General features: G+C 30.3%; 1 long non-coding RNA gene across 1 annotated transcript; it reads right to left on the bottom strand.

Annotated features, from left to right (window-relative positions):
- Positions 1-17,280: 17,280 nt before the first annotated feature.
- LOC104646982 (uncharacterized) lies at positions 17,281-23,276 on the bottom strand. Its single transcript, XR_741148.4, has 2 exons — positions 17,719-23,276; positions 17,281-17,639 (listed from the first exon to the last, which is right to left on the bottom strand). It is a non-coding gene; the product is annotated as an uncharacterized lncRNA (long non-coding RNA).
- Between the last annotated feature and the right edge of the window lie 1,888 nt (positions 23,277-25,164).

Here is a 25,164-nt window from a genome sequence, read left to right as displayed (position 1 = left end):
GGGGATGGAAACTACATTATCCGTTGGGATTCAGTTTTGCTTGATGAGAACTTGTCTTATGAGGAGGAGCCTGTTGCTATTTTAGATAGAGAAGTTCACAAGTTGAGGTCAAGAGAGATTGCATCCATCAAGGTGCAATGGAAGAATCGACCGGTTGAAGAAGCCACTTGGGAGAAGGAGGCAGATATGCAAGAAAGATACCCACATCTGTTTAAAGATTCAGGTACTCCTTCTCGCCCTTGTTTTTCTTCTTGTGATCGTTCGGGGACGAACAATGGGTAAATTGGTATCTATTGTAACGACTTGTTTAGTCGTTTTGAGCAGCAGATTTTATTTGTGGAAAAACAGGCAGAGGCGACGGACCCAACGACGATCCGTCATGGGCACGACGGACCGTCGCAGGGTCTCGTTCCAAAACAACAAGAAAAACTGAAAATTGGGTACTGAAAATCGACTCTCTGAACTTCGTAACGAAATGGCAGGACGGACCGTCACAGACCCTTGGTGGAAATTTAGGTCTCTGAACTTTGCGACGACTTGCAGGACGGACCATCGCAGGCACGACGGCCCGTCACAGACTGCGCAATCCCAGTCTGGGTCGGATTTCTTGATACGTTTTAAGGGATGTTTTTGACTATTCTTGCCTTAATTATAAAGTTATTGGGTTAATGTTATTAAGTCTAATTACTTGGGGGTTAAAAGAGGTAACCTTAAGTTAATTAGTGGGACATTATTGCCATATTTTATTCTTAATTATATGTTAATTAGGGTAAAAGAAAGAGGGTTTGAATAAGAAAAATAAGAAAGAACAAAGAGAGACTGAAAAAGAAAGAGAACGAGTAGAGGGAGAGAAACGAAGAGGATAGCAAGGATTCTGAGAAGATAGCTTGTTGATCGCAATTCTTCGGTGGAAGTAGGTTATGGTTTTCATGCTTTCATAGTAAAACTCTTAATAGAGAATGATATGCATTGGTAGTATTGTAAACCCTGCTATGTGCTTAATTGTATGCATGAATGAACGTGATTATATAATTGTGATTATATTAAGCATGATGAAGTTATTGAATCCCAAATCTTGATAAAAACCTAATCTCTTTTTAATGATGATGCCTTGGTAAGAAAGAAGGCTTGATGAATTGATGGAAGGAGATTAGAGGATCGGGTGTCACGAACCGACACATAGTATTAGGGGATCGGGTGTCACGAACCGACACGTAGTATTAGGGGATCGGGTGTCACGAACCGACACGTAGTATTAGGGGATCGGGTGTCACGAACCGACACGTAGTATTAGGGGATCGGGTGTCACGAACCGACACGTAGATTTAGGGGATCGGGTGTCACGAACCGACATATAGATTTAGGGGATCGGGTGTCACGAACCGACACATAGATTTAGGGGATCGGAGTGTCACGTACCGACACAAGAGGATTAATGAATATTGAGGGAGCGGAGTGTCACGTACCGACACAAGAGAAATAAAGATAATGAATCTTGAAAGATGTTAATATACTCAATCTAATGAACATGATTCCCAAATGAGTATGGTATCGAGGCTTGAATCCTCATGTGTGAACTTGACGGTAATTGTTAATGATATAGTATTTGTTGTTGCTACATGTTGAGTATCATAGTTGATTTTATGATATTACTTGGTATATATATTGATTTCTATTTTGAGTTGGCCGATGATATCTACTCAGTACCCGTGTTTTGTACTGACCCCTACTTTTATGTTCTCTTCTTGTTTATTTGTGGAGTGCAGCAAACGTGCCATCGTCTTCAACTCAACAGTAATTCAAGCCAGTCTTACTACATCGAAAATTCAGGGTGAGCTAATGCTTCTAGCTTGGACTGGATCTTCTTCTTCAAGTCTTGATGCCTTGAACTTCCGGCATGGACTAGCTTCTTATGTATTTTTAGCTTTTAGAATACTCTTAGTTTAGTCATTTGATCGTAGATGTTCTTGTGATGATGACTTCCAGATTTTGGGGAATAATAGATGTTGAATTTTAGAAGTTAATGAATTGGTCTTTATTTAATGAGTTTAAGTCTTCCGCATTACTTTCTGATGATATTATATTGAAATGTTAAGGTTAGATTGGTTGGTTCGCTCACATAGGAGGGAAAGTGTGGGTGTCAGTCGCAACCCGGTTTGGGTCGTGACAACAATTTACCATAGATACATTTGAAAAAAACGAATCCCTAATTGCCTCTATTGATCCTACTACCGAGCTAAGATTTACAGCCGACGTGATAGAATTAACAAAACATTCATTACAACAGTTCAGTGATATTTCATAAAAATGTCTTAGAGTGTTTGTTTGTGCAAACATTGTTTATAAAAGATAACCTTTGACACTAATGATGCATGTATGAATCCCGGTACACCATCTTAACAAAAATATCCCTCGATTCACATCCTAATTTCTGGTCGAGCCTTCCTTGATTCATACCACATATGTTTCTCATTTATGATATATGATGAAAGCATCTCCGTACAGAAACACAATAGTATAAAATAAATACAGTACCAATGAAGTTATCATACCAATCAAATAACGACTTTTGGAACAACAGGCCTGTTGGTAAATCTTATATTTTTTGGATGTCAAATCAAGTTTTAAATTTCATAAAGGAAGTATAATTGGATGTGCTCTGGAGGTTTATATGAAGAAGGCATAATATGAGAATCAACTAGGCTTTCTGAGTTGGATCATTTTTAGTTGAATTATTTAAACAATGTTCCTTGAGATGGATTCTCTAGGTGAGCCTAATATCACATGGATATTCCAAAGATATATGAGTGTAGTTACAGGTATTGTAAATGAATGAAATGTCACAAAATCCAGGTAAAAAAAAACAGTTTGAATTGAAATATTAAGTAAATAAAGAAACAAGAATAAGGTTACTTTCTCCAACCGCACTCCTTGAGCAGTCAACAGAACCACATTCCTTGAGCAGCCAACACAATACATACAAAGTAAAATTAGTACCAATAGGATGGTGCGATTTGATATCCAAATCGATATAAGAGAAATCTCAAAAAAAAACTAATTAATAGGTTATTAAATTTCATATAATATTAGAAATCTAGTTGTACTGGATAAGTGAAATAAAAAAATTACCCCCATTTTTGTCACGATCTGACCTCAATATAGGTAATATAATTCAACGAAATGTAACTACGACTGAATGATTCTCTTTTTTGGAATAATATTCTGTTTTCATTCAAATGAAATTGTACAGAATGGAAAGGAAATAAAGGAAACTAGAAACTAAGATAGTAAACCTCCATGGATAGAGCTCCAATCTTGCAACAGAATGTTTAGATTAGGAAGATGAAGAAAAGAGAAGAGAATCTGATAGAAGAGAGAGAAGATAGAACGAGAATAATTCCAATTTGATCAATGCCTCTTCTCTCTCTTGGTGGTTGCTTTTTAACTGTGACTTGAGCTGATGTGGATGTTACCGACGTGGCACAATGCTAGCCTTTGCGCTTCATTTATCAACTACTAATCCTGACCGTTACTCTTGATAACTGAATATGAGATTAGCTAATCATGACAATACCTTCCGCACAACAACATCCTTGTCCTCAAGGATTGAGAATAAAATCTGGAAATTGTGCTTGCATTAACTCGTAATCCTCCCAAGTAGCATCTTCAGGAGGCAAGTTAGACCATTGAATGAGCACTTTCACCTTGGCCCTATTATTATGTTTCACCATTTGTCTCTGAAGGACAGCAACTGGTTTCACCAAGAATTGACCGTCTGCGCCAGTAGAAGGTAGAACAGTTTGAGCTATCCTCTTATCTCCTATCTTCTTCTTCAAGAGGGACATAAGGAATACAGGATGCACTCTAGAAGAGGGTGGTAACTGTAACTTGTAGGCCACAGTGCCTACCTTGGCTAAGACTGTATAGGGACCATAGTATTTTGAACTCAACTTCAAATTCTTCCGTAAAGCAAGAGAGGTCTGATTGTATGGTTGAAGTTTAAGGTAAACCATGTCACCCACCTGCAACACTCTATCTGATCGATTTTTATCAACATACACCTTCATTCTTTCTTCAGCCTTATGGAGGTTGTCCTTCAAAAGTTGTAACATTTGTTGTCGCGGCATAACAACATCTTCAGCAGCAGGAACAACAGACTCAAGCAGGGGTCCAACAGATAGTTGGGGTGGTGAATAACCATAAAGAGCCTCAAATGGAGTACTCTGCATTCCAGTGTGAAAATTTGTATTGTACCACCATTCAGCGGAAGGAAGCCACTGTCTCCAATGAATAGGTCTGTTCGATGTCATGCACCGCAGATAGTTCTCAATGCACCTATTCACTCTCTCAGTCTGACCATCACTTTGAGGATGATAAGTAGTGCTAAAGTGTAGTTGAGTACACAATAGTTTGAATAAGGATTGCCAAAAGTTGCTGAGATATTTTTTGTCTTTATTAGATACAATGGACTCGGTAGTACCATGTAAGCAGTGTACCTTCTTCAAAAACTTATTAGGTACAGTGGCTGCAGTAAACGGATGGCACATGACAACAAAATGAGCATACTTTGATAGCCTATCCACTACAACTAATATCACATCTTTGGAGCTGGATTTCGGCAATCCGTCTATAAAATTCATGATATGACTCCAAGTTTGATTAGGATTTGGTAGTGGTTGCAGTATCCATGGGTATGCGACATTCTCATCCCTTTTCCTGTGGCATACATCACAACTCTCAACATGTTGCACCGCCATTTGTTTCATGTTGGGCCAATAAAACAATGACGCCAACCTCTTTAGAGTACACAACTGCCCAGAGTGACCACCCATCAGAGAAGCATGGAATGTAGATATCAGCCTTTGCCTTAAATCTCCAGTACCACCTACATAAATCTTCCTTTTATTTCTCAGAACACCAGAAGTGAATTGCCAAATAGTAGGACTATTTAAGTCCACCGCAAGCTGCACCATGAACTTTTGAGCAAGGTCATCATCTACATAACTATCTCCTACCTCCTGCATCCACCTAGGAACTGTGACACTGATTGTCAATAATTTCCCGGTGACTTGGTCAGAATCGTCCTGACATATCTCATGTTGTCTAGAAAGTGCATCAGCAACTCTATTTTCTGCACCCCTTTTTGTATTGAACTTCATAGTCTAACCCCAAAAGTTTAGTAAGACCTTTTTGTTGCAATGTTGAGGTTACTTTTTGCTCTAAAAGGTATTTCAAACTATGATGATCAGTTTGGACTACAAAATGCTTAAATTGCAAATAATGTCTCCATCTGTCAACTGCATTCAATAGAGCCATGTACTCCTTCTCGTAGATAGATTTACCCCTGTGTTGTTGAGCCAGTACCTTGCTGAGATAGGCAATGGGTCTGCCATCTTGCATCAGAATGGCCCCTATACCACAGTGACTTGCATCAATTTCAACTACGAATTCCTTTGAATAATCAGGCAATGCTAGTATAGGTGTGGTGGCCATAGCCGTTATTTCCTGCCCGCTTGTAGCGGTTGGTTAGGCTAGGCCAGTTAGAACCTCTCCGTAGTTCTCGATTCTGATTGAACTAGGGAGGATCGGTATTGCTGGGGGAGATTGTTCTTCCTCATTTCAGAGCAACAAAGGCTTCACCAGCCTCTGCATTCCACTTGAAAGAACCTTTCTTTAATAAGTCAGTCAAGGGTATGCATATGGTACTTGCCACATATTTCCTGTAGTAACTTGTTAGCCCCAAGAATCCTCTAAGAGCTCTAACGGAGTTGGGAGTAGGCCATTCTATCATAACATTTATTTTAGTAGGGTCTGTAGATACACCATCCTTAGTTATAACATTACCCAAATATTCTACTTTAGGTTGACCAAAGGAACACTTCGATCTTTTTGCAAATAGTGAATGTTCTCTAAGAGTAGTGAACACAGCAATAAGATGATGAATATGGTCCTCAAGAGACAAACTGTACACTAGAATGTCATAAGAAAAAACCAAGACAAATTTTCTGAGAAAAGGTTGAAAAACCTGATTCATTAGTGCTTGGAAAGTTTTCGGTGCATTGGTAGGTTCAAATGGCATGACCTTGAACTCATAATGACCCATGTGAGTTCTAAAAGCAGTTTTATACACATCTTCCACCTTCGTCCTGATCTGATGGTATCTAGCCCTGAGATCCACCTTTGTAAAGATGATGGATCTATGCAGTTCATCTAGCATATCATCAACAATTGGAATAGGATATTTATCCTTAATAGTGATCTCATTCAACCCTCTGTAGTCCACACAAAATCTCTATGAGTTGTCCTTCTTTTTGACTAGTACAATAGGGGAAGAAAAAAAAGATCGAGTCTGTTGAATAATACCATGACTAATCATTTCCTTGACCCATCTTTCCAACTCCTCTTTTTGATAATAGTTATACCCATTAGGTCGCAAACTTACTGGTACTGCTCCAGGTTTGAGGGGTATTGCATGGTCCAATGACCTAATAAGAGGTAATGTTTTCGGTTCCTTGAAGACATCCTCATATTGCTCCAACACTCTCTGAACTTGTTCACTCTCGACTTCTTGAACACTACTAGTGTCAACTTTTACCATAAATAAATGAGCAATAAGAGCCTGACCCTTCTTTAACACCCTTGCCATTGAACTCCCAAAAATCATGTTTAAGCTACCCTTTTCCGGAATTCCATGTAGAATTAGCTTGTTATTATTCTTTCCAGTTGTTATATTATTCATCTCGTGATCAAACTTGGTGGAATTATATTTATTCATATAAACCCCATACAATTTGAGGTACACATCACATAGTTACCAACGACCACCGTGACTCTAACTGGGGCATAATAACTAGGCTGATAACCAATTTCTTTCATAGTGTGCTCGTCAATGAAATTGTGGGTGCTCCTAGAGTCCACCAACGCAACAAGGTTTCTATTCTTCACAATACCTTTCACTAATATGGAATTCACACCTCTGTTGCCTCCAGACAGTGCACTTAAGCACATAACCTCTTGAATTTCCTGCTCGATTTCTCCTTCTACTATCAATTCAGAATGTCCCTCATTAATCTCTATCTTAGTCTCAATTTCCCCCTCTAAGTAGTTAAGTTGTCTCTTCTAACAAATGTGGCCAGGGTCAAACTTCTCCCCACACCTAAAACACAGGTGATTAGTCTTCAGATACTCATAGACATTAGACGTTAACCTGTATGCACTGGATTTACCAGGTGGATAAACAACAGCCTTAGGTGTTTGAGCATTTGTCTGAAAACTTCCCATTGCCACAGAAGGCTTATATGATCCCTGATTCTTCCTGTTCACCGACTTAATAGCCTTCCCTTAAAGCCTACCCTGTTCAACTGCAAACTTAAGTGTAGTAGGTTTAAACAATTTAACCCCATACTTGATCTCTTCCTTCAATGCTCCTATAAAACTGGACAAAAAGTGTGATTCATTTAGAGTAGGATTTCTTATCAACATTTGAGCCTTCAAATATTCAAACTCCCGTAATAATTCATCTACCGTTCCCGTTTGCAAAGGTTTATTGAATTTTTCCACCACATCCTCTAGTGGTTCTAAGCTGAATCTGCTACATAATTCCTCCTTAAATCCAGTCCAAACTACCACTCTCTTACTCATTAACAATGCATGATGCCAACCCTCTGCGTCACCAGTCAAATATACAGCAGCTCCTTCTACCTTTTGTTGCTCTGTAGTTTTATATAAATGGAAATACCTCTCACATTTACGAATCCATATCTTAGGATCGTGACCATAGAAGCTGGCTAATTTCCATTGAGGAGGGGGTATTGGACCATTTGTAGCCTGTTATTCCTGTTTTCCTGACCAGGAAAGGGAAGTAATCCATCTCCTTGTTGTTGATCTCCATTCCTTCGATTTGGGGTCCTCTCCAAGTTCATAAGTCGATCCAAAATTAGCTCTAATGTCCCTTGAATTCGTATTTGACTGTCACAAATCTCTAGTTGATGGCGAACCACCTCTGCAAGTACTTCTTCATGTCGAGATAGCTTGTCCTCCATCACTTTAGATCGAGTTCCTTCAACCATTTTAGCAAACACAGGTTGCACAAATCGGTGCTCTGATACCAATTGTCACGATCTGACCTCAATATAGGAAATATAATTCAACAAAATGTAACTATGAGCGAATGATTCTCTTTTTGAAAAATTTTTCTGTTTTCATTCAAATGAAATTGTACAAAAATGAAAGGAAATAAAAGAAACTAGAAACTAAGATAGTAAACCTCCATGGACAGAGCTCCAATCCTGCTACTAGAATGTTTAGATTAGGAAGATGAAGAAAAGAGAAGAGAATCCGATAGAAGAGAGAAAAGAGAGCTCGAGAATAATACCAATTTGATCAATGCCTCTTCTCTCTCTTGGTGGTTGCTTTTTAACTGTGACTTGAGCTAATGTGGATGTTACCGACGTGGCGCAATCCTAGCCTTTGCGCTTCATTTATTAACTTTTAATCCTGACCGTTACTCTTGATAATTGAATATGAGATTAGCTAATCATGACAATTTTCTTCAATATCAAAGCTGTTTGAAGCCCTGCTGTAGTGCAAACACATAAGTGCTTCGAGTAAAAATGACAGACAAATTGAAATTTTAAAATTGCCTCTTCATTACAAATAACATGTCGTTACCTATCTGTTTCAAACCCTTGTTTTAAGTAGAATGTTAAAAAATAGGAAAAATATTTAAAATACCCATTAATTTTTGTTTAATAATTTACCTTTTATCCTTCGTTATATTATCTGAATATTAAAATGTGCATTAAGATCTACATGTGTAAATCTGAATAAACATCTGAATATTAAGATGTTGTCTCTGAATCTGAACACTGAATTATTGGGACCGGTTATTTTCAATATATGAATGTGCATACGAAATTAAACAATATATCAACAAAATATTATAAAAACTTCATTTTAGTAAAATAGTTTTTTATACATAAAATAATATTTTAAACATTTTTATCGTAACAAGGTAATATGAATTATCTTTTAAGAATTAACATTAAGTTACACCATTAATATGACTATTATTTCCACTCAAAAACTCTTAGCATCTAATATAATGCAATGCAATGCAAAATAGTTTATATAGAGTAGTAATATTAAGTTTATAAAAATATTTTATTTTATAATAGACATCTGTTATTGTTATCGATCAAATAATTAATACTTCCATATTTTCTAGAACCGTACTAAATATAAAAAAAACTTTTTTGAGTTGTGTTGTAGTTGAATTAAGATAGGAGTCTTATTTTTGAGTCTGAATGGTGTTAAGACTGTGTTACAGATGTGATTCATTCAGATATATTTAGACCCATTAAGAGGCTTATAAGGAAATAAAACAAACAAACTTAATGAACTGAATCTGAATAATTAAGATTTCGTCCTAAAAAACAAAAACATTAATGGGGCAAATCTGAATGATTAATATTAATACCTTTATAAAGTGCAAACAAATGAGACCTACATATACATCTTAATTGGATAAAAAATAATATTATTCAATTTCAATTAAAATTCTCCTTTATCATTAATTAATTTTTTTTATTTTACACAGCTAAATTTACTAAAGGCTTGTTTGAAAAGTCGCTTGATTATTAAAATTAATGTAATAATTAGGATAGTAATTATTAACTTAGCAATTACATAGACTTGTTTGATTACCACAATGTAATTACATTGTGATCAGATATGTGTTATTTGGATGCACAATTATTTTAAACAAATAAGAAACTTTATAAATGATATTCAGTTAAATATTTAAGATATAAATTATCTTTTGAAAATATATTAAATAGTAAAGATATGTTCTTAACTAGTATTATGAATGTATTATTAATTTATATTTTTCAAGTTACTATATTTCAATTAATTATTCAAAAAAATTAGAAGTACAAGATTTTTATAAACATCATGATAAAAAGATTAATAGTATAAACAAAATATCATAAATTATTAAAATATTTAACAAAAAGATAGTTTATCAAATCTAACTAAGAAATGTCTTGTAATGTGAAGTCTTAATTAGTCAATACTAGAAAATATACATAAGTTATAAATTCAAAACAAAAAAAGAGAAAAGACATGAACTCACCACTAAAGTTGTCCCCTATTTGCATAAAGACACTTAACTTTAGAAATGTCCTATCAGCCCAGATAACTATTTAATATCTTTGTAAATAGATCATTTTGACTCATTTGCTCGTATGGGTTGTTACCACACACATGAGGTGTGTGAGGCAGTTTTTCACTGCCATTAACAACCTATAAAGTGCCACTTGTTGTTTTATTTTTTTATTATTACTTATTTAATTAATTCACATCATCTTCCCCAATTTCAAAGAGAAAAGAGTCGTTGGTAGCCCTTAAATCGATACTACTTTTTTTCCAAGGCAAGTTCAATGTTGGTGCTCTCTTTTTAACGAATTCATTTTTTTTCATTATCTTCTTCACCCAAATATAATAAATCCAATTACCTTTTTTTTCATCTTCTCCAACTTAGAAGATCCATTCACTTCATCCGTTTTTATCACTTTTTGTTATTTTTAGGGATAGTGCAGAAGTACCCCCTCAACCTATGCCGAAATCTCAGAGACACACTTATACTATACTAAGGTCCTATTACCCCCTTGAACATATTTTATTAATAATTTTCTATCCCTTTTCGGCCTATGTGGCACTATCTTGTGGGACCAACGCTGGTTGACTTTTTTTTAAACTAGTGTCACGTACGCCGAAAAGGGGTATAAAATTACTTATAAAATAAGTCCAGGGGGGTAATGAAACTTTAGTATAGTATAAGTGTGTCTCTGCGATTTCGAACATATGTTAAGGGGGTACTTGTGCATTTTCCCTTATTTTTATTTCTTGCTTTTCTTTGTTTCTTTTTCTTCTTTTATCTTCTTTTTTAACAAAATAAATAAATAAATGTGAATTCAATTATTCGATTGATTAGAGAGTACTATGAAACTCTGTTTATTCTTATTTTTTGTGTGAATATAGAATTTCATTACCTTGCTTTAGTATCTTGTGATTTGAATTGATTTTTTTAATAATAATTTAGTGACGGAAATAGTGTTGTAACAGGGAAGCATCATAGAGACTTATAAGTTTAAGGCGACAATGACTGCTACTTTTGAAGAATTTACAACAGAGAAGTAAGAATTTGAGTAATGAAGGTTGAAGAAGAATTGAAAAAATTAAAAATAAAGTTAATAAAAATAGAAAAAATGAAATGAAAATGAAACTAAGAATTAAAAGAATTTAATACGTGACAAATAACAATTGGTGCGTGGGTGCACTTTTTTCTTGCAATTAAGGTTGAGTAAAAAGTGAAATATTTATTAACACTCTTAAATTGTTTAATAGGGAGATAGGACACGAATAAAGTTAAGATATTTTTTTGATAATTTGAGACAATTTCGATGGTGATTTTATGGCTTTTCTCAATAAAAAATTATCATAATACTCTTATGTCAAATTTTAATTAATTTATTTTTTTGCAAAAATATCTTAAAAATCACTAATTCCAAAATCTTCATTAAACATAAACAAGGAACTTTTGATCACAAACTCTCTTCCTTGAAAACAAAAATACATTGCAAATGTAAAAGCTGGTGAATTAACTAACTTGTCCTTCAGACATCACTAATGGTAGATATAGGCTTCACTTCTTCTTTTAACCACCTCCACTAGCCCTCATCTTGCGGAAAACACTAGACATACCATACATACATATATATATATATATATATATAATTTAAAAGAAAAGGAAAGAGAAAATGAATGGTCAAATGACTTTCAAGTCTATTATCAAATTTTCAACTATATATTTATATTTCACGAGAATTCTATTATCCCCTTCTTTCAAGCTATTTTAAAGTGAAATTATTTTCTCCCTGAAATGTCATTATCAGGTGTCTCGTGGTGAAATACACGCACTAGATACGTGCATTTTAACCATTTAATAGTTTTTTTTAAAAAAAAAATTCTCCTCCTTCCTCTTTCTTTATTTACAAATCATTTCTTCAATCCTAAATATAATGACACCATTTTTTACCTGAATAAATTTTATATCTCTAACAATTTTATAAATGAAAATTCAAGTCACTTTTTCATCTACCCCAAATTTCTAGAGCTTAGAAGATAGCACTCCTAATCAAATCTTTCATTCAATCAATTCAACTTTTTTTTTAGATTTTCTTATATATCGTTCGATTTCCTCCCTTAGATAATTCAAGATACAGATTAAAAGAGTCATAAACATTTGAGATCAGATTCAGTCCCTAAAGATTCCTTCGACAACTCAAAATCATCGCAGATGAGAAGATCAATTCAAAACCAATTTGAGAAGCCTCTCTCTTCCCCATTCTTTATTCTTTATCCCTCTAAAATTTTCATCATTAACTTATGATATAATTTTTTGATTATGATTATTCATGGATTTTAGGAGAACATGTAGGATATTTTTTTAAAATGCATAAGAAATTGTGTTGTTTTAGTTCCTTTGAATGAGTTCAAAAATACTTTTTTTTATATATACAATTACTTCACTTTGATTTTATTACTCTTGAGTCCATGTCTTAAAAAAAATGATTGATGGGTATGTTTTTTTTAAAAAAAAATAATCAATTTGCTAGATATATTCTAAAGTCTATTGAAAAATTATTTAATCATAAAATGCATTAGTTATTGATAATGCTATACCAAACATCCATTTAAAAAGCTTCAACAATTATAATGGTGAAAAATGTATAGTTACCTATAGATAAATAAGAAAAAAGAAAAAGAAAGAAAAAAAATGAAGAAAAAACTCTAATTTAAAAAGAAAATAGGCAACTCACTCTCTCAAAGAAAATGAAATACACTCTTTATGTCAACTCAACACTTAAAATAAGTTATTTATTCTAGGCCAAATACATATACAGATTTCTAAACTTGTTGGTTTTTTCCCCTCAGGTATCTCAACTATGTTATTTTCCTATTGAATCATTGAATCACCCATAATTTGTTCCTTTTAAACACTGTTGGTTGATGTGGAACTAGATTTTGTGAGTGTATTGATAGACATGATACATATGTTGTTTCAGAACACATTAGTTCAATTGATAATGAAAATGTTTGAGAATATTTGTGTTTTACTTCAAGTCATTTGAACACGTTATAAAACAAACGAGACTAATAACACACAGTTTGTCTTCATTCCTTCAATCAAAATCATTATAATATGAACACAATTGAAGACATTTACAATAGAAAAGTAGATCAAAATCAGTCAACGTTGTTTAAAAGGAACAAATTATGGGCAGTTCAATGGTTTAATAGGAAAATGACATAGTTGAGGTACCTGAGGGGAAAAACCCAACAAGTTTAAGAATCTGTTTATGAGTCCGGCCTATTCTATATTAAGGTAGTTCAAGGGGGTAATATAACTCTCGCGAAGGATCAGGGGAAACTCAACATAATTCGAGGCCTAAAGCGAAATTTTGATTAGAGGCCTAAAATTTAAATAAATTTTATCTGGATGTATTTATTTTTAAATTATTTAGGTGTAGATTATTCCTTAATATCTTTTCATAAATGATTTTTTTCAAATACCTTTTTAAAATATTGTTTTTAAGCAAGATTTTATCAATTCAACATGGAAAACATCATTTATTGAGAAAATTATTATATGAATCGATAATATAGTTCTATAAGTAATGAGTTCATAAATTTTAAATAAAGATAAGGGTTAAAATAATAGAATCTGATTCAAAAAGTTGATAAATTGGCATATCCTACTTTAATTTGAAAATTACGAAGAAATAAAGAATATTTGTTATTTATTTTGTTCAACACTTTTTCACTATTGACTCATATATTGACAAAAAGACAAAAAGTTGTGAGTGTTAGCAAATAAAGAATATATATATATATATATATATCTTTTTCGTGGAAAACTTAAACATGATTTTTATATATAGAAATTTGAGGCTCCCAAAAATTGGGAGCCTAAGGTAATAATTTAAAATATTATAGGCAAGAGCCGGCACTGCGAAAGATAAATGTGCAGTTATAAATCGAATAATATACGCTGGGAGTCAACAAAAAATTCTACACTAATTTAAAATTTATAATGCAAATAAAACTATGCTAATGAAAAATAGAACTACAAAATATTGCATAACATCAATGAAGCGAAGGTTAGGTTGAAAATGAAAAAAAAAATGGAATATAAGTGATATAAATAAAATATAAAATAAACTTTTAGAATATTTTAAAACAATAACAATAAAAAAGAATTCAAAATAATAATAATAAAATATAAATTAAAATTTATCAAAATTTACAGTCCCTTTATGTAAATCGAAGACCGTAATTACTCCGTCAATTATATTCAATTATATGCTAACCTGATCCATCAAACAGGTCCAAACAATATAATTAAATTGAATATAATTATATTTAATTTAATTATCTCACTTTTGAATTCGATAATTTTAAGGAGTTTGCTATGATGTAATAAGAGGGAGAGAATAAGAGCTAAGTTTTAGGTGACAAGTGCGGCTGTTTAGCCACCTATTCAACTAATCTTTTTCCATGGCAGCATGCATGCGTTTCGTCTTTGCCGTTATTTATTACCAACTTTTCGTATGAGTTTGTGATATTACCAATTATGAATTTAACATTTTTAAAATATGGATATATTACTAAAAAGAAGAAGAAAAAACATATTGAGTATTCAATCCTACTCGTCTAAGGGAAACAATTCAACATTCAATTAATTTTAACATTTTTGACATATATACATATTCTCTCAGATTCATTTTGTATGTCACTCCTTATATAAATAGTTGGTTTATAATATTTGTTATTTCATAAAAATAATATATAAATTATTATAATGTTTCTTTTTTATTTTTATAAATTATTAACCTTAAAATATATATATTTGACCAACTTAAAAAAGTTAAGTAAATAATCAATATTTATTAATTATATTAATTAATCAAAATAAATTAATGCATATTCATGATTGAAAACATGAGTTTCAAAAAAATTAAATAAGGATTGAAGGATACTAAAGTTACATAATTTATAAATGCAAATAAAAAGTAAAAAGATAAATTAAAATAAAACAGAAGAATTAGTTATTAAAATAAAATAAAATCACGAATTCATGTGCCTCTAAGTTTACCTATATTCGCCAACAACTAACTGTTAAAATAAAATAAAATCACGAATTCACGTGCCTCAAATTTTACCTATATTCGCCAAGGTGATCCTACTTCCTTCTTTGCCTCATAAGTTATAGAGTAAAACCTCTATAAATTAATATAGGTATAACCATGAAATTTTATTATTTTATAGAGATATTATTAATTGATAAATTAATTTTTATTAATTTAAAGAACGATTTGAGATTTAATAAAGATTAGTTTTGAATCTATCATAATCATTATATTTTTTTACTAATTTATGCATCATATTTATTGATTTCACGTTTTTTTTTAAAAAGTATACATAAAGTACAATGAATACATCAAAATCATAGTTTCTTACTAATTTCAACCTTATGATGTTGGGATAATAAGATATCTCAAGATGTATTATTAAAAAGATTTTGTTGTAGGATATTAAAAGACTGTGAAATGGGACAAACTAATCCAACTAAGGTTAATTTTGGATGCAATCAATTTCGCTATTCCTGTTTGGACAATAAATATATCTAAGACAATAGAAAGTTGTTTTTGACACTGTGCAATTCCTCCGGAGGATGCGATCTCAATAGATTTAAATGAACCTACTAGTGAAAACGTCATTCATGAACTTGAAGTTACTGACGAATAATCTCGGTTATTATAATAAAATGGATGTCAATAACCTGTTGAATTATTCGGGTGAAAGTGATAAACGTTCAGAGGTCCAAATCTAAAAAAAATTGTGGATACCATCGAAAAAATCAATGTTGATGATGAAGTTGAAGATGGTATTATATCTTTGGAACCAATTACGCATAAGGAAACGCTTATCGCATTTAGAACTCTTCATATTTTATGGTGCAGTTCGAAAAGACAATACCGTTGCTCTTGGATGCAATAAAAAAACTAGAGATTAGCTTCAACTAGATTTAAATTTTAAGAAAAAACAGAACAAATAGAATCATATTTTACTAAATTGTCTAGATATATTTGTGTTTTTAAAGAATTATTAATTTATGATAATAATAGATCATATATTTATATAGGGGCTTCTGAAAATATATTATCATATTATCTTTTCAAAATTGATAGCTTTTTTCATTGACCCAAGTCGAAACCAGAGAAAAAAATTATTTTATGAAGATTATTAATTTGTTAAGTATTTATTTATATATGTTTTACCGTACGTTCCATGTTATTTCTTTATTCTTATTTGTCGAATTCGAGTTATAAATGAGTGTCGTATGATTCAACTGTGTTTATAAGTCAAATAACTGCATTTATCTATTTTTATTATCTTAATTAAAACTTTTGAGAGTTGATTAAACATTTTATTCACTAAAACTCTTTTTTTTTTTAAACATTTTAAGTTATTAATTATTTTAATTTATAATATTTTTTATTAGTTTCTAAATATTTAGAACATAATGTCCTAATATAATCAAAATGTAGAAGTTTGAATATTGAAATTTCATTTCTATCACATTATTAATTGGGACTAGAGAACAAAATCTAAATGCGTGAATATTATAACAGTTAGCAAAAAATAAATTAAAATCAAGGTACTTGATGTGCCTTTTCTTTTCTTATCCAATATTGATTCTTTTAGAGATTTATTATTTTTTTGGGTAGAATACGACAGGATAGGATATTCATGGGATTTGTTATTTTTTTATTAAAATAAAATAGATAATTTTCATTGTTTCAAATTTAAATGATGAGATAAAGTATTTAAATTAATTAATATTCATAATTGAATATATGATAAAATAATTTCATAATTTTTCAACAAAATTGATTATTCGCAATTAGCAGATCCAATTTAGTTTTAGTAGTATTATCAAAAATTGTGGCGTAGTAGATAAATTTATTGTTTTCTTAATTAGAAATTTATTTCGAATTCAAAATATGAAAAGATTTTTAATACAAAGTATTTATCACAAATAGAATTCTATGCCGTAGAAAGTCAAATAAGTTGTGATCCTGAATTAGTATGATAGTGATGGAAATTTAAGATATAAAATAAAAATTAACAGCGGCAAAGTAAGTTTGGATGTTATTTTAATGTCTCACTCAAATTTCATTACAAGGCCCAATGCCAAAAATAAAATAGATTAGGACTCTTATACATGTAGTAGATAAAGGATGCTCGTGGAAGGGCACGGACTTAAGTATTGAAACGTAAATAAAGAAGAGATGATTAAACTTGATATCTACACAATTTTGAGACATAAAACAAAAATTGTTTGTGGAAAATAACATTAGACTGGGAGTTGGTTAAAAAGGCTAAATAATTTGTTTTCTTTGAACATATTACTAAAACATATCACAATCTCTTTTGGTCTTTCAGCTAAGGTCCAAAGTTTTTGAAGCAATACCACAACCTTCTTGTTTGAAGAAGTGGAAGGAGTTTATCTGTGACGCGACAATAATGTGATTGTTACAAAAGTGTTGCTAAATGATACAAAAAGAAATAAATGATTTTACAACATACCTGATGAAAGTAAAATTGCAAAATGATGGATCTTTTGATTGTCTTTCACCATTGGCAATACTAACCTGTACATCCTTTCGTTGATTTACAATGAGATATCATCCTCATTGTGTACCATATTCTCCTTACCCTTCTTATATTTTGCTTAGAAATTCTTTTACTTCCTCTTAGTTAAATTGATCGAGCTTAACACTATGCAAGAACTTACAAAGTATAGAAAATAAAATAGAAGAAGTGACTGATCGATCCACTCCTAATAACTTTAGGCACAATCCTCAATTCTTTTGGAACTATCATCGACACCTATCAGTGTCCTAAAGGACATTGCAAGCCTTTGTGTCTTTCTGATCAACAACTCATCTTGGATTCATACTTCTCTAAGAGAAGTATAATAGCACAACTAATAACCCCATAATATAATAGAGCCTCACTCTCTTATACGAAATTTCAAGCGGAGGCTACAGACAGGAACAAAGAAGATATAGTTGCCTGCTACATTTACCTATGAATAACTTACGAAAAGATGAAAAAAATGAGATAAAGAATCTTTGATATCAATAGTTTCACTTCCCTGTGCCCTTGAAATTTTTGATTATTTATTAGGGGAAAAAGTTACTACACAACAAGAAAGGAAAATGCTGATAAATGTAAAAAGCGTCGAAATAAAGAAAAGAATCAGTTCTAGTTGATTTATAATAGCTATAAGCACACACATTGATTACCTAGGCGTTATGATTATAATTCACACGAGAAACATTTCCAACAACAGATTTTGCAGCTGGGCAAAATAACTTTTATCATACCAAAACGTAAAAAAAACTACCTAAACTTTAACAAAGAACTGAAGAGGTGAAGACTAATATCTAATTACATCAATGCAACCCTAATTTCCCGGCTAATAGCAAAAAAAGAAACAATGAAAATTCTTGCCAAATAGTTGGCTTATTTAGGCATTTCATCGAACACCTTGGATTCACCTATTCGAAATAGGTTCACTGCTAATTGTCTGAAGCGAAACACCATTAGAGAACAAGCACGCATTGAAGTATCTATTTGTACATATGCATGTGAAGATTGTATAAAAATACAGGAAAAATTGCTCAGAAACAAGGACAATCAGAGAAATTAGTTGGAGAAACACTTACCACAATAGATCTGAGGCAAATTAGCCACAAAATGTGTGAAGTTTGAAAGAAATTCATTGCTCTAGAAACTTGGATATAGGGAAGACGAAGAGAAGAAGCAGAATGAGACGGAAACATTGACCCGATGTGAGGCAAAACAATGCGTCAATTTTGCGCTAAACCACGTATAGTATGTTAACCAAAAATATAAAAATATCTGATAGTCCGACGAATCCATCTAATCTACGTAAATACCCCTTATTTAGAATGAGGCGACGTGATAGCTTTTTATTATTTTGATCGGACGGAAAAACCATCACTTATTAACAATGATGATAATGATAATTTATTCATTTGTTTTTTACAAAATATGGTTAACTATTTGTGGGGAAATTGATAATTTTATCAATATTTGATAAAATTATCAAATACTAGAGCGGCAAAATTTGGACGATAATCAATGCTTTTACCATCGTGTCTCCCGCTATTGTGCGCCAACGGAGGTATTCGCTTCTACACACGTGGAATCTCTGCTAAAATATCTCAATAAATTATTCTTCATTTTTTACACAACGAATTTGGATTTCATTTTATGTTTTATACACTATTATTATTTTGTGTTTTAATTTCTAGTTTTCTGGTATTTTTAATTATATTTAAATTATCATATTAAAATTTAATTATATAAATATTTAATATTTTCTTTAATTTATTTTTAATAAATAACATATATAATACTAAATATTGTATCTTGAATTCTTTTTCTCTTTTTGGATGATGAAAAGAGTATCCAACAATTGAAATTCATAAAGCTAACCTCAAATTCAACGTACAGAAGTTTCTGGAAATTTGGACAACCTTCCTTTACCTGCAAATTTAATTATATCCAAATAATTTTTATTATTACTAGTGCTATCATTGTGATATGTTACTCTCTTCGTCTATATGATATGACATTTTACAATATATTTTTATATTATATTGATATATAAAAGATTGTAATTTATCGTATTTTCTATATAATTTTTAAATGTTTAAATTTTTTGTTTAAGATATTTAATTAAGGTAATTTAATTTAATTTTAAAAATTAGTTAAATTGACTTTTGAAAAACAAAACATGACAAATAAAAATGGATGAAAGGGAATAGTTATTATGAATTAAAACATAAATAAATATTGATATAATTATATTTTATCTTTTATATAAGCTAAATATTAGAATTCGAATAATTTTGTTTAGTATAAATAAAAGAATCAACCAATTAGTAAGGAATTTAATAAAATTGAAGTTAAAAGAGTATTTTAAAACCAAAAAAGTAAAAGAAAAATTATTTCTAATAAGCCGAAAAATAAAAATGAACCATATTTTTAGACGAAAGAAATATATAATCGTTTTTAAATACTGTTAGCCCTTCAATTAATACATAAATCATGAGAGTTAGCGATTTTACTTCACCTGTAGAGTTGTATTATCTACTGTGTGCCGCGTGGCACATGATCCACGTGCATAACCAATGTGTGTACACTTGTAACTTGTCCAAGTATAAACGAAAATGTCGTCGTGTGTATTTCACTTTTTGATTTGAATAAAATAAAAGGTAAAGAATGGAGGAATGTGGCAAAAGTAGGATTGAGAGTGTAGAATCCAAGAGGAAATCACGTTCTAGAAAAGGTTGTATGAGAGGTAAAGGTGGACCAGAGAACGCTTCATGCACGTATAGAGGCGTGAGACAAAGAACGTGGGGTAAATGGGTAGCAGAAATTAGAGAACCGAATGGGGGTGCACGAATTTGGTTAGGTACTTTCAATACTTCAGTGGAAGCAGCCAGAGCCTATGATGATGCAGCACGCAGGCTTTATGGATCCGACGCCAAACTCAATCTCTCAGAACAAGAATCAACAGATGTTGGCATAATTGAGGATGGGGATGGAGAATGTTCAGTACTTGAGGAAGCATCCATATTTAAAGATGGAAACGGCAAGTATTTAGTGTGGGATACGCCAGCCCCTAGTTTGCTTGGGGTCGATTTTCATGGAGACGCTACCACATGTTTCAATTGGAAAAATCAAACTGAAATGATGTATTTTTAATACTATTTTCTACATCCTAATTACTCTTTCCTCTCAAGTTTCTTCTTCTTTTTCATTTTAAAATTCATCCATGCACTCTCTACCTAGTATAGTTAGTTAGCAGGTTTTTTTTGAACGGCTCTAAATCGAAATTTCTGAAACAAATTCAGATTTTGGAAGGAATCTGTTACCCATATACTATTTTAATAAAATATTTAATAGTTTATTTTAAAGATCACCTATCCAGTTGGATATTTATATTTTTTTAAAAAAATATATTATTAAATGATGAAAAAGTAAAAGGTTTCGTTCAAAATTAAAATCGTTACTAACGATCTCGATCAAGTTTGAGTATATTTCACTTGTCTTTTTTTTCTTTTACCTTTTCTCTAATTTCTAGTTGGAAAAAATAGTAAAAATTGGTCGACTTATATTAGATGTCTGTATCTAATGTTTGTTGTGTAAGATGGGAACTTGGTTGAAAAGTTATTGTACTGTGGGTATTGGATTCTGTTTTATTTCGTATGATACTTAATTCAATTTTAGAAATGATAATCATATGTTACAGTGTTTTTACCTAAATTCGGAAGATATAAGATATTTTTTATTACAGAGAAGACTAAAAACATTAGTTGAGAGACGTTATCACAACTGCTTAGAGGACCAGATTGAAGTAAGACCTTATTGAATATACATCTGATTATTGAGATTCTTATTAAAAATATAAATTTTATTTCAATACAATATCTAACTTTTGATTAGAGAATAATTTTAAAAGTTTTAGTAATCATCATGTGGAGTATTATTTTTTTATTTAAATTTTTTAATAAGTAATAATACACTAAAAATATTATTGTAACTAATATTCTTGACATACAACAATGTAAAAAAATTACTAATATAAAAATATACTTCAAAGAATTTATAAAAATTTACGGTTAAAAAAAAATTGTATTTGATTGAGAAAAGTGATAAAGAGAGCTTTTAGTTATGAGATAAGAAAATATATTCAAAGCATATAAGCTATGATTTATTATCTAATAATTTATAAATGAGTCTAAATGTTGTTAAGAGTTTCCTACAGGTCTGATTTGTTCAACTTCTTTAAATTCATTAAGATTTTTTTTAAAAAAATAAAACAATGAACTCAATGGCTGACTCTGACATTCAGATTTAAACCTAAAAATCAAACATACATTGAATCTGAATTATAAAGATTCAGATCATTAAGTGTAAACAAATGAAAATTAAACATACTTAATATATTGAATCTGACTTATAAAGATTCAGATCATTAAGTGTAAACAAATGAGGTCTAAAGCAAATTGGTGACAACTTGAGTAATTTTCTTCACTAGCTAACTTCATGACTATGAATATCCCATGGTTCTTGTTTATTGGAAACTAGTGAACTTATACGCGCTTCGCACGATTATAAAAAATGATAAGTTATGAGTAATTTTATTAAGTATTATATAAATAAAGATGTGTTTGTATTATAATTGTTAGACCTTGATTTTTTATAGCAAAGAATAATATATAAATTTAATGCATAATTAATCTTTTGAGTTTTGCTAATATCCACTCCATAGGTTAATCATAATTTAATAATTTGCATCTTATTTTTTTGAGTCAAGCTAAAATATGCAAATAATAAACATAAAGAATATAAAAACAACAAAAAAAAAATAAATCAATGCGATGATTTCTGCATAATCTAACAATATCTCTCAAAAACATAATAACAAAAAAATTAAAGTGATAATTTCTATAAAATTTTGACTATCTTTATTTATAGACTATAATATCTAATATCAATATGATTATTAATTACTTTAGAAATTAGAAAAATAAAAAGTTGCTAATGTAATGAAAATAAATATCATTAAAACTTATATTAAAGAAATGACTTTTTAGTTTCTTAACATTTTATTTAATACTCTCTCCATCCGGAATTATTTGTCATATTGCGCTTATCGAAAGTCAATTTTATTAATTTTCAAAGGTAAATTAGATTACATTAATTTGATATGTTAAACAGAAAAATTAGATATTCTAAAACTACATGAAAAGTACTATAAATTACATTTTTTTGCATATTAATATGATGAAAAAATACATCTTAAAATGTTAGTCAAAGTTTTTATAGTTTGACTCTTAAAATAGAAATCATGATAAACAATTTCAGAAAGAATTGAGTTGTAAATGAAGGGGAAAAAAAGAAAATCAAAAAACAAAAAATCAATTATTAATTAATAATCAGTTATACTTTTCCAAAAATAAGAAATTCAAAAGCTACAGTTTTGCTTACATATAAAAATATATTTCTTAAATATTTCTCTTCCTTATATTTCGCTTATTACCTTTTATTTTTATAGTTTACATATATATATAAAACTAAACTCCTACTACTCAAAAAAAGATGGAAGTTTAAAAATTTAAAAAGATTAAGTTATAAATAAATTTCTGACAAATTACAAAAAAAAAAAACTTTAAAAATGAGTGTGATAGAGATTTATCAGAATTTAAAAAGTGTTTTATTTTTTAATAAATGAAAGAAAATTAGGAGAATGAAAGAAAAATTTTAGAAAAATTAACTAATAGTATTTTATTAATGATAAAAAAATAAGATATTTTAATTTTTTTCAACATTTTACAACAAATTAAAGGAAATTAATTGAGAAAAAATGGGCAGAACATATTCATGGTAATAAAAGGAGACATAAATAAAACATATATATTCACAAAAAAATAATAGAAATAGAAGGTACAATGTTAAGTTATGGAAATAAGAATCAGAGTTAAATACGTTTCTTTTTAGAAAATTATAAAAATAGAAGGTAGCAAAAAGAATTTAAATAAAAATAATAAATTGTAGTAATAATAAAGAAAAATGAAAATTAATAAATTGTTATAATGATGAGAAATTTGATATTTTTTTTAGATTTCATGGATTAGAGAAAATAAAAAATTAAAATATGTAACAAAATAAATGACTGTAAATTAAACTTAAATTTTAATTATATTACATGAAACATTTTTTTTTTTTAAAAAAACACAAATGTTCTATCAAGGTTTATTAATCAATAAAAATTAAAAAATAGTACATCTATCAATTCCAAAAGTGGAATCGATCTCAATAATCAAAAAGGAAAATAAATTATAGCACTAGCTAGATTAAAAAAAAGAAAAGTAAATAAACAAATGCAAAAGAATGACAAAAGCTTCATAGGTTTTCAAACTCCATATTCAGTCGTCTTCTTCGATCAGCAGCGCATAAATCCATGGCTATCTCGACAACATCATATTCGTCCGACTTTCATGTTTTACAAACAATCTTATGTCCAACATGTAGCAATCTAATGGTATGGTTTATATAGTATTCAAAAGTTAATGTTAAAAAACTTTTCAAATTCTCTAATTAAGTGTAAAGAATAAATTTTCTTAAATTTTACAATTAAGAAAAATGTTTTTAAGGTAAGAATTTGATAACTGAAGCTTTTATGTATGATCTAATGTGAGAATGATTAAATACTATGCTTTAATATTTACAAAAATATTAAATAATATTTTATATTTTAAAATGAAAAAATACTTTACACCAAAAATCTCCAATAAATAAATAAAATAATCCAGCCCTTAGAGGCATGCCACATCAGCAATTCTTGATTCAGATTTATATATATATATAGATTCTTCATTATACACTCAATTTCTCTTTCTTTTTTCTCTATAGAAAATGTGATCTAAGAATGAGCTAAAAAATAAAGAAGAAGATATTGACATTATTAATCTAAAAAATGTAATTAACTTTTAAAATGAACTATGCTTTATATACATACTACACAGTATTAGTACGTACTAACTAACCAACAACCTTGTGAACCCCACTAGCTAATTAACATTTTTACTAATCAACTTAATTAATTAATTAACGACAAAAGGAACTATTTAACCAATTCCTACATTCCCCCTCAAGCTGGATCTATTGAACAAGTTCAAAAATTTAAGCTTGTCAATAAGTGATTCATGTTGTGGTCTTCCAAGTGCTTTTGTCAATAGATGTGCTTGTTGGTCCTTGGTATGGATGTAATTGGTCTAAAATCAATCTTGCTTGAATCTTCTCCCGAATGAAATGACTGTCTATTTTGATGTGTTTAGTACGCTCATAGAATACAGGATTAGTAACAATCTGTATAGCTGCTTTGCTGTCACAATAAATGTTGGGTGGTGCTAATAAATTAATCCCCAA

Source organism: Solanum lycopersicum, chromosome 4 (genome assembly GCF_036512215.1).
Source record: "Solanum lycopersicum chromosome 4, SLM_r2.1".
NCBI classification, from domain to species: domain Eukaryota; kingdom Viridiplantae; phylum Streptophyta; class Magnoliopsida; order Solanales; family Solanaceae; genus Solanum; species Solanum lycopersicum.
The sequence above is the reverse complement of the archived record's forward strand: the minus strand, read 5'-3'. Positions and strand labels throughout refer to the sequence as shown.